Raw genomic sequence first — 14,297 nt, 5'->3', positions numbered from 1 at the left:
GTGTTCAGTGTAGGTGCCCCCTGCAGCTGTTGGCTCTCCCAAAGGCACAGAAACCCAGAGGACAGTACAGCCGTGAAACAATCAGTCCCCCTTACTCACCATTTTGGGGCTCCCGTGGGTTATGTGCGCTCTCTTTGGGACAGGAAAATTATGATATTGTGTAGACTGTGTGTGCCCTCCTTAAGTGCGAGGGAATCATTACTCTGTCTGGTATAAACAATGCTGCCTCTGTTAAGAGTTGCATTTTGCCGTTACAGATGCAACCTTGAGATCTCAGCCGTTATCGTGTTATCACCGGCTGAGAGCCTGCAAAAACTCTGGAAGAGACCGTGAAAAAGCAAAGAAGAGATGCTGCAAGAAGTGATGCATCAATCTCTTAAAGAGAATCAAAAAGCGCGGGAGTGGAGGGAGAGCGAAAGCAGGATCCGCCAGGAAAACGCAGCGCACCGGCGGCGAAGCACGGAGCACCGGCAGCAAAGCACAGATCGGCTGATAAGCATCATGGAGCGCCAAGTGGACTCTATCCAGGCGCTTGTAACCATGCAGGCAGAGCACTACCGCGCCTGTCCCCCCCTGCAGCCCTTGTCCCAAAACTCTTTCCCTTGTGCCCCATGTCACCTCCAACCCACTTTCCCCAACACCCGGGTTCTTACCGCCACCAGCTGCCTCCCACAGCTGTATCTTCACCACCCAGCCCTGAAAACTACAACCCTTACTCTCTGCACTCAACCCCCATCACCATGCAGTATAGCCATCCTGAAGTGCAGCACTCATTGCACAGCACTCCAGATAGGACATATGCAAATCTGTGATTGTACCGTTCCCCACCCCACCCCCTTGCCCTTTCTGATTCCCAAGCGGTTGTGTTTCTTTTCAATAAATGAATTTTCTTTTCAATAAATGGATTTTTTGGCTTTGAAAACATTCTTTATTATTGCATAAAGTAAAAGATACCTTAGCCCAGGAAAGAAACAGGCACTGCAAATCAGCTTGGCAAACACAGATTCCTACTAACATTGGAACCACTGCACTTCACTCCCGTGCAGGGCACCAGACATTACTGCTAGTTTTCAGCCTCAAATTGCTCCCTCAAGGCATCCCTAATCCTTGCAGCCCCGTGCTGGGCCCCTCTAATAGCCCTGCTCTCTGGCTGTGCAAATTCAGCCTCCAGGTGTTGAACCTCGGAGGTCCACGCCTGACTGAATCCTTCACCCTTCCCTTCACAAATATTATGGAAGGCACAGAACGCGGATATAACCGCAGGGATGCTGTTTTCGGCCAAGTCCAGCTTCCCATACAGAGATTGCCAGCGGCCCTTTAAATGGCCAAAAGCACACTCCACAGTCATTCGACACCGGCTCAGCCTGTAGTTGAACCATTCCTTGCTGCTGTCAAGGCTCCCTGTGTAGGGTTTCATGAACCATGGCATTAACGGGTAAGCGGGGTCTCCAAGGATCACAATAGGCATTTCGACTTCCCCTACCGTGATCTTCCGCTCTGGGAAAAAAGTCCCGGCCTGCATCTTCCTGAACAGCCAAGTGTTCCGAAAGATGCATGCTTCGTGCACCTTTCCGGGCCAGCCTGTGTTAATGTCAATGAAACGCCCACAGTGATCCACAAGCGCCTGGAGAACCATAGAGAAATACCCCTTCTGATTAATGTATTCGGATGCTAGGTGGGGTGGTGCCAGAATAGGAATATGCCGTCCCATCTATCACCCCTCCACAGTTAGGGAAACCCATTTGTGCAAAGCCATCCACAATGTCGTGCACGTTACCCGGAGTCACAGTTCTTCTGAGCAGGATGTGATTAATGGCCCTGCAAACTTGCATCAACATGATTCCAACGGTCGACTTTCCCACTCCAAACTGGTTCGCGACTGATGGGTAGCTGTCTGGAGTTGCCAGCTTCCAGACTGCAATAGACACCCGCTTCTCCACCGGAAAGGCAGCTCTCAATCTCGTGTCCTTGCGCCACAGGGTGGGGCAAGCTCCTCACAAAGTGGCTTTTCTCATCCAAAAGTTCTGCAGCCACTGCTCTTCATCCCAGACTTGCATGACGATGTGATCCCACCACTCAGTGCTTGTTTCCCGAGCCCAAAAGTGGCGTTCCATGGTGCTGAGCATGTCCGTGAATGCCACAAGCAATTTCATGTCGTATGCGTTACGCGACTCGATATCATCGTCGGACTCCTCACTGTCATTTTGGATCTTAAGGAATAGCTCGACTGCCAAACGTGACGTGCTGGTGAGACTTGTCAGCATACTCCTCAGCAGTTCGGGCTCCATTTCCCGCAGACCGAAAGGGAACACAGATCGCGCTGCACAGAAACCATTGAAAGATGGCGTTGAAAGATGGCGCCAAATGGCGCCAAATGTGCATGGAAACACAGGGATTGCTGCGATGCAAAGCGATGCATCACGGGGCGTTGGGACAGGACCCAGAATGCCTCACACCCCCCACCCCCTTCCCACAACCCACAGGGCCAGAATGGGAAGAGGTGCTCTGTGGGATAGCTGTGGGATAGCTGCCCATAATGCACCACTCCCAATGCCACTGCAAGTGCTGCAAATGTGTCCACGTCAGTGTGCTGTCAGCTGTCAGTGTGGACAGACTGCTGCAATTTCCCTACTCAGCTGTACGAAGACAGGTTTAACTCACAGTGCTGTACAGTTGCAAGTGTAGCCATACACTCAATCTCTTTCTACTAACTCTATTGACCCATCATTGTGTTTTCATGGGCTGTACAATGGATCGTTACTTGAGTCTGGTTTGTATAAACACCTGGTTTGGGAGGTGCCTTTTTCTGTGTGATCACTCACTGTCCTGATGTCAGGTGGAACCAAAGTTTATGAGCAAAGTGCTCTATAAACACAAATACTTACGTTCATTACCATAGCCTGTATGCCTATCTCATAATGATTATTATGTTTAGAATGTTACAAGCTTTCATTACAGACCTTACTCGATATACACCCATAGTACAACAATACAGCATGCAATCAGTTGTTTCAACTGCTCTTTTTTGAGTCCTAAACCTTTTATCCTTCCCATAAGATGTCTGGACCCTGATTATCACACCATCACCCTAGCAGGGTCCTAAGACGTGGGTCCTAAGTGCTTGTTGACCCAAATCAGATTGATTTGTGTGTGGACGGAAGAGCGACTTGGGTTCAAACCTGAGCCAGAGTCGGGCTTAGTGTTTAGTGTAAACATACTCTGAGGCCCAGGTCCACAAAGGTACTCAGGGCTTGTCTACATAAAGTCAGTTTGTGGTAAGCTGAGATATGGCTCTACCATGCACTAACCTGCTGCATATTAGCTATCCATGTGGACCCCACTGATGCGCATTAATGGTTTGGTAATGTGCTTTGATCTAGTCCCATTTCAGAGAGGACTAGATCAAAGTGCATGAACAACAGGGTCCACATGGGCAGTTAGTCAGCAACTAGCAAGCAGAAGGTAGATTCCCACTCCAGCTAGCCCCAAACTAGATGTTCAGTGGGGACCATGGAGACAGCTAGTGTGCGGCAGATTTATTCAGGGTAGATCCATGCCTCAGCTTGCTGTGAACTAATTGTTCACATAGACAAGCTCTGAGCACCTTTGTGGACCATGTAGGCTGACCTCCTGTATAACACACAGGCCATAAAACTTCACCCAAATAATTCCAGTATCAACCAGAACAAATCTGTTTTTTAAATAGCCAATCTAGATATAAAAATTGGCAGTGATGGAGAATCCACTATGACCTTTGGTAAATTGTATACCCAGAAACCAACAAAAATATATTTCCATCGAGAATAATCAAAATTTAGAGATAGGCAAAGTAAGAAAAATTCTGCTTGAGAACTTATCAGAGGTTGATTTAAATCTATTTACTTTGTATATTTTGACATGTGATGTTAACAATTTGAGTTTTAAGAGTTGTAAAGCTTTAACATTTTGAATCTCAACATCTACTGTCTGACCCCTCCCATTGTCTGACCCACCCCCATAATTTCCTTCAACTATGAAAATTTAAATCAATAAAAGTTGAAATAAATGCTTAAAACCCATCATTTTGCAAAACTGTGAAAATTTAAATTAAAAATTGAAAAATGCTTAAAATAAACATTGATATTATCCACTGAAGTTATAAAAAGAAAAACTAATCATGCCAATCCTAGTTATTCTTCATCCTTGCCCTTCCCTACTCTTTCTAAAATTGGTTTTTCCTCATCTTTTCTGCAGTTGAAAAAATAATAGCTTGAGACTGGCTTATGTTAGGTAAAGGATGGTTCTTTCACTAATAGCTGAAATGGAAAATATCTGTAACAGAGCCAAGAAATTCCGTGAGTTTGATCTCAGTAAGTTTCCTACTCATTATAGGTCAAAATTTGCCCCATATGAAGTGGGCATGTGTGTGGGATCAAAAGGCCAATGCAGAGCTAGCGAGAGTGTGTGCACTCTCAGGAACACAATGGAGATAAGCAACCCCCGCATTTGTTTGGGTCAAGTGATAGAAAGAGAGATGGCAAGAAAAAGAGAAAGGCTAATTGTTGAGGCCTTCCCCATGCTAAGCCAACTCAGACAGAAGCATGCTGTCATGGAAACATCACTCGTGTCTGGTTCAAACAACCCCTCAGAGGAGCTTCAAATCATGGAGAAGGCTTCTAAACAAGATAGTTCGCAGGAGGTCACCCATTCCCCTGCAGGTGTGAGAGAGCCATGTTGCATAGCATGCCCATTCCCCCAGCCATGCTTAACCAAGTTGCTATTACAACCCTGGAGTCCACCTCATCAAATGGGATTCTATGCAGCCAAAGGCTCAGCCATTCTCCATCTCCACAAAATTCTCCCATTTGCAAGTATTTATTCTCCATTTTCCCAGCCTTCCAAAGATTTGGTCCTATGTATTTTATTTTTGCTCTTTGCAGTCAGCATTCTTCAAATATTCTTTGCTACATGCTCTTTGTTGTACATATGGCAGTAACAAGTGTATCTTCTTGCTTTACGTTTCTCAGGTGTGCTTGCTCCTTCCCTAGCTCGCCCATGCACCATGCCCCTGAGTGATGCAGTTACACCGACCTGACTCCCGGTGTAGACAGTGCTAGGTCAACAGGAGAATTCTCTCATCGACCTAGCTAACGCCTCTTGGGGAGGTGGAGTACCTAAGCCAATGGGAGTAGGTAGGATCTTCACTGAAGCGCTACACCGGTGCAGCTGCACCCCTGCCATGTTGGAAGTGTAGACAAGCCCAAAGAGTATTTCTATACTAGAAATGCTACAGTGACACAGCAACAGCACCGCAACTGTGCCGTTGTAGTACTGTGGTGTAGATACTTACCACAGTGACAGAAGGGGTTCTTCTGTCATGTTAGTAAATACACCTCTCCAAGAGGTGGTAGCTAGGGCAACGGAAGAACTCTTCCATCGACCTAGTGGTGTCGGGGATTAAATCAGTTTAACTACATCACACAGGGCATGAAATTTTTCAACCTAACTTTGTTGTGTAGAACAGGCCTTAATCTGCGAAGGTTCCTGTATCTGTTCACTTAAATGCAATTACCCATATCACTTCAGAGAGGATATTACTCACGGCATCTGAGCAGCACAGCTTTTTGAACCTTGAATGTTTGAAAAATTCAGAGAACGGTTCTTGCACAATACAGTGGCTTTTGTGATTCAGATTCTGAGACCCTCCTTTCAAAGCACACAACAGGCGCCTGTGCACCAGAGTGTTCTGCTAGCAAAGCCGACTGACCCCAAGCTTAGAAGAATCGATGTTTCATTTTCAAAACATGTTACAGGTTTCCATTGCATTACATTTCTGCCAAAGCAACTCAAATACAGGAGCCGCTAGTTGGTTGGTGTGGGGTTTTTGTTTGATTGGGTTTTATTTAACCCAGACATAGAAGGTGAATAAGACAGACACAAAATTATGATTAAACCTATTCTGCACATTTGCTAATCCAATTGAACCAATTAAATAAAAGAAGGATGTGAGGGGAGAGGAGGAGGCGAGATGTCCCGTACGTCTAATGTTCTACCTAGCATAATTAGCCCAGAACTGTCCTCAAACTAGCCCTCATAGCCAGCAAATCAGTGACCCTGAGCAACCCACATACACCCTTCCAAGCCCAATTATAGGAAACTGGCTCAACCTGCTGAGAACTCCCGAACCCTTAACCTGTGAGAATACTGAGGAAGGCTCAGATAGGGGCAGGTCACCCTGAAGTGGAGCCCAAAAGGATTCAGAGCCTTACCAAGGAGGAGCCAGGCACGGTCTACTTTTGTGATGAGGGCAGAACCAAGTGGCTTCCTCCATGTCTTTAATGGCTGCTGCTCCTTCCTTTGCTGAAGTCTGGTTGCAGACTCAGGCAGAAGCCCTGCAGAAGCAGCAAAGTGCATCTGGACTGAGATTCAGAAGACCTGGATTTTATTCTCAATTTTTCCCTTGATTTGCTGTGTGACTTCAAGCTAGTCAATTCACCTCTCTATGCCTCTTTTCCCCCCTTTCACCTTTTGTCTGGCTTGTCTACTTAGTTGGTAAGACCCGTTGTAATAATCGGGGTCTAGCACATCTACTCCAGTTGTGAGCTTTTAACTGGTGGCAAGTGGATAAAGGTTCATAAATTAATCCCAAGGCCTGTGATACAAGATTGTTTTTTAAAAAGATGCAAAAAGGAAACAGCAAGGCTGTATTAATTCAAACAAAGAGGTGTTCTAAGAACTGTAGTAAGAGCACAGCTGGTAAACAAAAGGAGTGTGGGACCAAAAATTAGCCCTAACTGGTGGACAAAATAATGAGAGGATGGGCTAGTCTGCCCACCACTTATATGGGTGGCCCTTAAACAGAGACTATGATGGGGAAAGAAGAAGGGGCTGCTCCCACTACTGTGGCTGAAGTGGAAGGATTTTTATCATGACACCAAGACCTTGCCTCACCCATGGGGATGTTTGAGCCCAGCTTGACACAGGAGATCCTGCTCTCTTTTCCCCTCCCTTGTGTATCCCTTTCTATCCCCTGCTATCTTACTCCTGTCCTATCACTCTCTTTTGGCTTTTACTGAAATCAGCTGCACTGCCTGGCACCAGCACAGCATGATGAGATGGCCCATCAAGCTCTGCTCAGCCTGGGAAGGACCAGTGAAGGAGATAACCCTAATCAGGGAGAGAAGCCAGGAGCCCAGAACCGCAGCTATCATGGATGACCTGCCTGCCCAAAGAATCCATCTGCAACTGACTAGAAGCCTGGTACCCTGAGAACATCAACAGAAGCCATATTTTCCCCATCTTTACTATCCTCTCCCTTCTCTCCCTTCTGTGTCTGTCTGTTTTGTCAAAAGCAGGAAAGTGACTATCATTTCTGATTCAAAATTGAACAATAAAACTAACCCCTTTCTTCCCCACCAACAAGGCCTGCTTGACAAAATAAGAGACAGTAACCAATATCCTCTCTCTAGGGACTTTGATAGGTTTTGATTGTTTTATGAATAATCACTCAATTTCAGTTTCAGCGCCTGTAGTGTGCACCCCCATGATGGGTGTCTATTCTCACATGAACCCTCTGAACATTACTATAATAAAATAAGATAATAATGATTCAAAGTGACGTGAAACTAAAATATGAAGAGTTACTGTTTTATGTAGTGTTAGAGATTTCTCAGAATGTATTACGAATGAGCATGGACTGCAAAATTTGCATCCATGTCTGAAGTGTGAGCACTCAGATGAGTCAATCTGAGGTTGTAATATAGCCCACTGTAATGGCGGGACACATCTGCAAAATTCACAACTCATCCAGGTTCAGTTTGAAAAATCATGCAAAATTTGGGAATATTTAGATTTGTGATGTGGGTTGCGTATAGGAGGGAATGGATTTTTCTTTAGCTTTTTATTTATGCAGGATATAGGAGGAATTTGGATTGGCTCCCTTGCATAGACATAAATTCTTTACCTAGCCTTCTTAGAAGTTTGGTGCTTCTTTGTGGAAGCCTGTATAGCTCTAGGCTGAAAATAGATTCTTGTTTAAACAAGTTGGTACTCTCTTGTATGACCTGGGTTAAGAATCTTGAAAAGAAAACTCAGATTTCACAGCAGGTGCGCAGCACAAATTGTCCGTACACCCATCTGATCCACTAGACTCCACGTTTACAAGTAGAAATTACATAGCTGGTCATGTACCGTAAATGTGTCAGTTGTGCATGTAATCATGGGGTTTGGCAGAGGCAACAAGCAAACTCATATTTTGATTGGCCCACCTATTGCACAGGTCTTCTCCCCCTCCCCCATGCCCCAGCACTCAGCTGTTCTCAAGCTTAGAAGAAGGTCACATCATTGGGTCTCTTTGAACAAAAGGGAGACAAACTTGGGGCAAGATTCCTTCAGGATCCTGCGGGATGCTGCAGGAAAATGGGAGAGGGTTACAGAGGGGCTGTGTTGCAACTGGAGCACAAGGAGGAATTCTGGCTGACTCAGGGCTCAGTAGCCACATACCAGACTGGTGGCTTCATCATTGTTGGAGAGGCTGCAGCGCGCCCTGCACTCAATGACTGGCCAGTTTTGCTGACCAGTGTAAGGATCAGCCAAGGCTCTGTTCTGACCCTACCCCTTCCTGTCCCCTTGCAGACAGACAGCACCATGAGGATGCTAGCAGGGAGCAAACACAGCACTTCCCACTGAGATTCTGGCCTGGTTCAGTGCAGGGTGCCCTTCCAGGCCTTGCACATCTGTGCAGGACCTAGCTCTTTACTTGGGTAAAATCCTGTCCCTATTGCTATCAATGGGAATTTTGCCATTGCCTTCCACGGAGCCAGGATTTCCGCCTCAACCGAAGTATTCCTTACGGCACTGAGATTGTAAGTTCCTTAAGACAAAGACTTTGTTTCCGTATTTGTTGTAAATGCCAGAAATGTAAATCACACACAGGCCCTTCTGACCAACAGTTTCAAAATAGGGAGTCTAAAATTAGACTCCTAAGTGCAAATTTAGGCACCTAAATACATGGCCTGATTATCAGAAGCGCTGAGCTCCCATTGTTTCAGTGGGAGCCAGAAATGCTCAACCCCTCAGAAAAATCAGGCCACTTTTATTTAGATGTTTAAAGATGAATGCAGATGACTAATTTTAGGGGCTCAAGTTTAAAAATTGGTGCTCTCTATAAATAAGAGTCCTAATACAATAAAAGTAACGTTTCCACTCTGATCACGAATCAAACTAAATCTTATAGGTATTGGCTTTTTTAAAAAAAACTTCTTTCCCTAAAATGAAGTTTTAGCCTTTAACGTCAATTTTAACGAATTGGTTGATTATTTGAAGTGACACTTGCAAGAATATTTTTCTGTCAGGCATTGAAAATGCAGAGTAGATGTGTGTGAAGGCTTAAACAAAAGCCATAGAAATGAGGAAAGATAGAAAACCTCTGCAACTCTGTCATAGCACTTCATGGCTGTTTGGATTTGATTATTTCAATGTGATGCCTTAACAGACAACATGAGTCATCAACAGCAGTAAACAGTGCAGAGACTGGCAGCTGTCTGTTGCAAGGATATATTAAAACTTTAATCTAACAAATGTTGGCTTGTTCCTTGTATCATTATTTGACACTGGAGACTGATACCCCAATTGCAAGTGTTGCAGCTAGATCTCGATCTCTCCGATTTTCAGTTTGCGGGTAGGAAGGGGAGAGGAGGAGGAGACTAACAACTTCCTGAGTTAGGTACAGGACAGAAAGTCAGGAGACATGTGTTCTAGTTCTTCACTATTTCTCCTTGGCCACACACTCCCTGGCTGATACATGTAACTGCTCTATGCCTCAGTTTCCTCTGTGCTCTGCTATGGTACTTATTGCAGTACCAAATATCTGGATTTTTATGTGTTTTAAATGGTTTTAAAACACACAGCTGTTGGAGGTTGAATGGGCAGAATGGTGAACTGGGCTGGTTCCTGGTATAAGTTGTACCAACCAAGGGGACCAAGGTGATGTGTAGGCATCTAGAGTTCCATATTCAGCCATACACCTTCTCCCTAGACACATCCCCTACACTGGAAGACTGGTATAAGAGTTGCACTACTCAGGCATTACCCTGTCCTGGGGGAATACTTCAATAATCCTTTTACGGGAATCTTTGACCCACCAGAAAAATACAAGGCTCCAGACTTACTGGGTCCCTGCCACTTCCTGCTATATTTAAAACAAAATGCCTGATCTCCACTTTGATATTATTTGGGGCTGATTTTCTGCCATGGTGTGATTTTGATCTTTGGAAACACTTCCCCCGGATCCCCCACATTGTTGTACAGATGAAAGGATATCCTCTAGATGATGCATCAAGTTAGCAGCAGAAGGTGAATCTTCTGTGCAGGCCCGCTGACAGCGGGCAACAAAGGGGGCAACTACCCAGGGGCCCGGGCAATTTAAAATGCCCGGGGGGCCCTGGACACCGCCACCACCAGCAGCACAGTGGGGCTAAGGCAGGCTTCCTGCCTGCCCTCGCTCTGTGCCGCTCCCGGAAACAGCGGGCACATCCCTGTGGCCCCTGGGGAGGAGTTCTCCATGCACTGCCCCGATCCTGAGTGCCGACTCCGCAGCTGCCATTGGCCAGGAACTGCGGCCAATGGAAACTGTGGGGGTGGTGCCTGTGGGCAGTGGCACACAGAGATCTCCTGCCCCCCCACCTAGGAGCCGCTGCCAGAGGAGTTTGCCAGTCGCTTTCAGGAGCTGCCCGAGGTAAACGCCCACCCTGACCCCCTCCTGCATCTCAACCGCCTGCCCCAGCCTAGCGCCCGCACCCAAACTCCCTCCCAGATCCCACATCCCTCACTCCCTCCCACAACCCAACCCTCTGCCCTAGCCTAGTGAAAGTGAGTGAGGGTGGGGGAGAGTGAGCAACAAAGGGAGCGGGGGATGCAAACAGTGGCCCATCATAACTTTGTCTGGAATCCTTATAAAATCTGCCTCTACCTTTGTGGGCTAAGGATTAAAGATGTATATCAAATTGAAAATGTGGCTGCTCAGTAAATAGCATTCTGCCTCAGTATCCAGTCAACCATGGATTGAATAGGTATTTTGACCTAAATTTTCAGAGACATTAATGAGATCAGATTTGCAAAGGGGTGTGCTCAGCACTTTCTGAAAATCAGGCCCCTTTCAAGAGTCTCAAGGTGGGCACCCAAAAATTGGGGCAATTCTCTAATCACTTTTAAATATGTAGGCCTTTGCATCAGCACTCAGCAGGTCACGATGCCGTCAGGTTCCGTTTGTTTCATTGTACCGAATACTGGCTGATTAGTGCTTCTTGTAGTCACGTCTGGAGATGAAGCCACTAAAAGTTGTGAGGAAAAAAAGGAGTCACAGCTCTGGGTCCTGAAGGAGATAAGAGTGAGGAAAGCGGGGATGAAACAGGCCCTGGAGAAGAGAGAAATGGGGGATGGTTGCTTCACAATTTGGATTCAAATCCTGGTACTCCCTTCTATCCGAGACACAATTTGCTTGTTATTTCTCTTTGAAGTAGCAGTTCCATCACTTTATGGTGGCTATACTTGTCTGGTGGATAAAGGCATGTACCTCACCTGGAGCTCAGTCCTTCCCAACCTTCCCTTGCATCTGCTATTATTTCATCTTGGTGTTTCCGTCAGGTTTCTATGGTCTATGAACAAGTCCAACATCTAAAGTCTCAGTTTTGTGGTTCTTGCCCTGAGAAGCATGTTTGTCTTCACTGCTCAGATTAGCTTGCTATATTCCAACCACAAATCTAAGGAACAAAGCAGAAATAGGGGGGCAGATTCTACCCTCAGTTACCCCACTGTAAAGCATTCAAATGAGTCCAGTGGAGATACTGCAGCTTTACATCTATGTAAATGAGAAAATAATTTGTCCCAAGATCTGTAAAGCAACTGTACTCCTGTCACAAAGCTGCCTTAAAATGTAAGACGCTTAGCTTAATGTGAAAATCCATTCAGCAATCTGTTGGTAATACAGGCACTGTGACAACCTCACTTTCTTGAGGTCTGGAAACACTATTCCCCGGCACCTCAGTCCATTAAGTCAAGGGGTGTTGGTCTGGCCCTATGCTAACATTCCAAATCTGCGAAACAAGAATCAATACTGGCATCTTTATCCTGAGGGTCAAAATTAATTAGAATTTGACTCAACCACCAAATTCCTTTACTAACATCAGGGGCTGGATTGATCCTTTTTGAAACTCTATTGAAGTCTATGCAGTAACACCAGGGATGAATTTTTTATCCAAATAGTGGGTTATTCTTGGACTGAAGGTGCTACTGCAGGTACTGGAAGGTAAGAACTGTATGGAATGGCTGCAGATATCAAGGTCTCTCTTATAAGCGTATATGCATTGGCAATTTCTGTAATATTTCTTTGTAAGCCCAGCAGGTTTCTTTTTGAACTCTAGAGCTCTCTTGCTTTATCTATTTAATTTGAGAGGCTGCCTGCAAGCTTATTCCTACCATATTTAACTCACTGGTCAGCAATCTGATCTCATGTGTAAAATCCTCTCTCTCCATTTAAAACAAATCTCAATCTTTACAATTTGACTGTGGCATTGCTCACTCATAGTCTATGCCTCCTGCTAGAAAATATACCTTTGTCTTTTACATCCTAGATCAGATTTTACATTAGTCATATTGTCTGGGATGGTCAAAGGAATGTAAGGGAGTTAGGCACCCAATTCCGACTGAAATCCCATGGGAATTGGGTGCTGAACTCTTAGGTCCCTTTGAAAGTCCCACTCCTTATTCTTCACATGACTTATATCCTGATTTTCATGAAAGAATTGATTCTCCACCTCCATTTGCTCTAATAGTTCACAATGATTGTCATTTAGTTGTTGAGCATAGATATCCCTATTGCTTTTAAACAGAGCTGGTTGGAAAATGGAATTTTGACTCTGCAGGAAATGCTGACATTTTAAAAAAAATACATTTCAAATTGAACAAAAAGTCAAAATGTTGATCTGCCTGCAGCACAGACAGCCTGAAAAATGTTGATTCAGAAACCTAAATGTCTTTAAGATGGAGCTTGATAAGGTCATGAATAGAATTACAACTGGTGGCCTATGGTGGACCACTGGTAGCCTGTGATAGCAGGGGACTGGAAGTGATGACCCAGGAGGGCCCGTCCAGTCCCATGTTCTTATGGAAGCATCAAAATGTTTCATTTTGATAATATTGAATTGTTTTGATAACATTGAAATAATATAAACTATATAGATATAACATTAAATAGACTAAGTATGTTAAAATTGTTGTAATAGAAAATTCAAAATGAAAATGAAATGTTTCAACATTAAACAAAACATTTTGATGTTCCAAATCAAAATGAGAAAGTCAAAAAAAATCCTTGAGGGTTTCCCAATGAAAGTTTCATCAAAATCCACATGTTCTTGCAACATGTTTCAATTTCAGCCAGACTACATTTTCTGACAAAAAACTCTTCGGATGAAAATCTTTTAGCCACTTCTACTTTGAAGTCTTGTGAAGTGATGTCATGTTTCTGATGTCCAATATTTCTCTGTGCTAAGTCTGCATTATTTTATTCCACTGCCTCTTTTGCTCTTGCATGTCTGTGCTTTTTCTCTCTTTCTAAGCAGGCCTATATTTCTTTCATCTCTGCCAGCAGCTCCCCATTTATAGTTCTGAATGTGTTGTTCTCTCTCATCATTCACCCATTTGCTAGCATACATCCCTCTGCTGGTTGTGTTTTATGAACTCTACATAATAATTGTTGCTGACATTAGTGTTGCTCTTTAGTTTTTTGGAAGATCTCTTCAGATGATCTGGCAGTTGAACATGGTCCTGAAAAACAACAGGATTTATACCCAAACTTCTTCCTATCTGATTCCATTATTCCCATGCTGTGCATCACTACGTTGTGTGACCCAGTAGCTTCAAGGTGTCTTTATTCTCAAGTAAGTCATTGCCTATGCTTTTAGCACTGGCCACGCTGTATGTATGATTTGACACAAAGGGAAGAACGAACACTTTCATTACATCCCTCGCTAATATGAAAGCATTCTTCCCTTTCCAATACCCTATTTTCCTGGGCACCTTGACTCCATATAACCACTTCCTTCTGATTCATCACCTAACATGTCTGTCCATCATAAAATAATTTATTGAGCACGCTCTGCCGTTAGTTCAATTTGCTCAAAACTTTCTGTGTTCTACAAAGTTAGAAACTATAATTGAATCAAATGTAGTGAGCCCAAAATTAAATGAAGATAGAAAGGAGATGTGTGAGAACAAGGCAGTTATTAACACATAAGCACCTCTGACTACCAAAGATAATATAA

This window comes from Malaclemys terrapin, chromosome 2, assembly GCF_027887155.1.
Source record: "Malaclemys terrapin pileata isolate rMalTer1 chromosome 2, rMalTer1.hap1, whole genome shotgun sequence".
In the NCBI taxonomy this organism is placed as follows: Eukaryota; Metazoa; Chordata; order Testudines; family Emydidae; genus Malaclemys; species Malaclemys terrapin.
Note: the sequence above shows the minus strand (reverse complement) of the source record.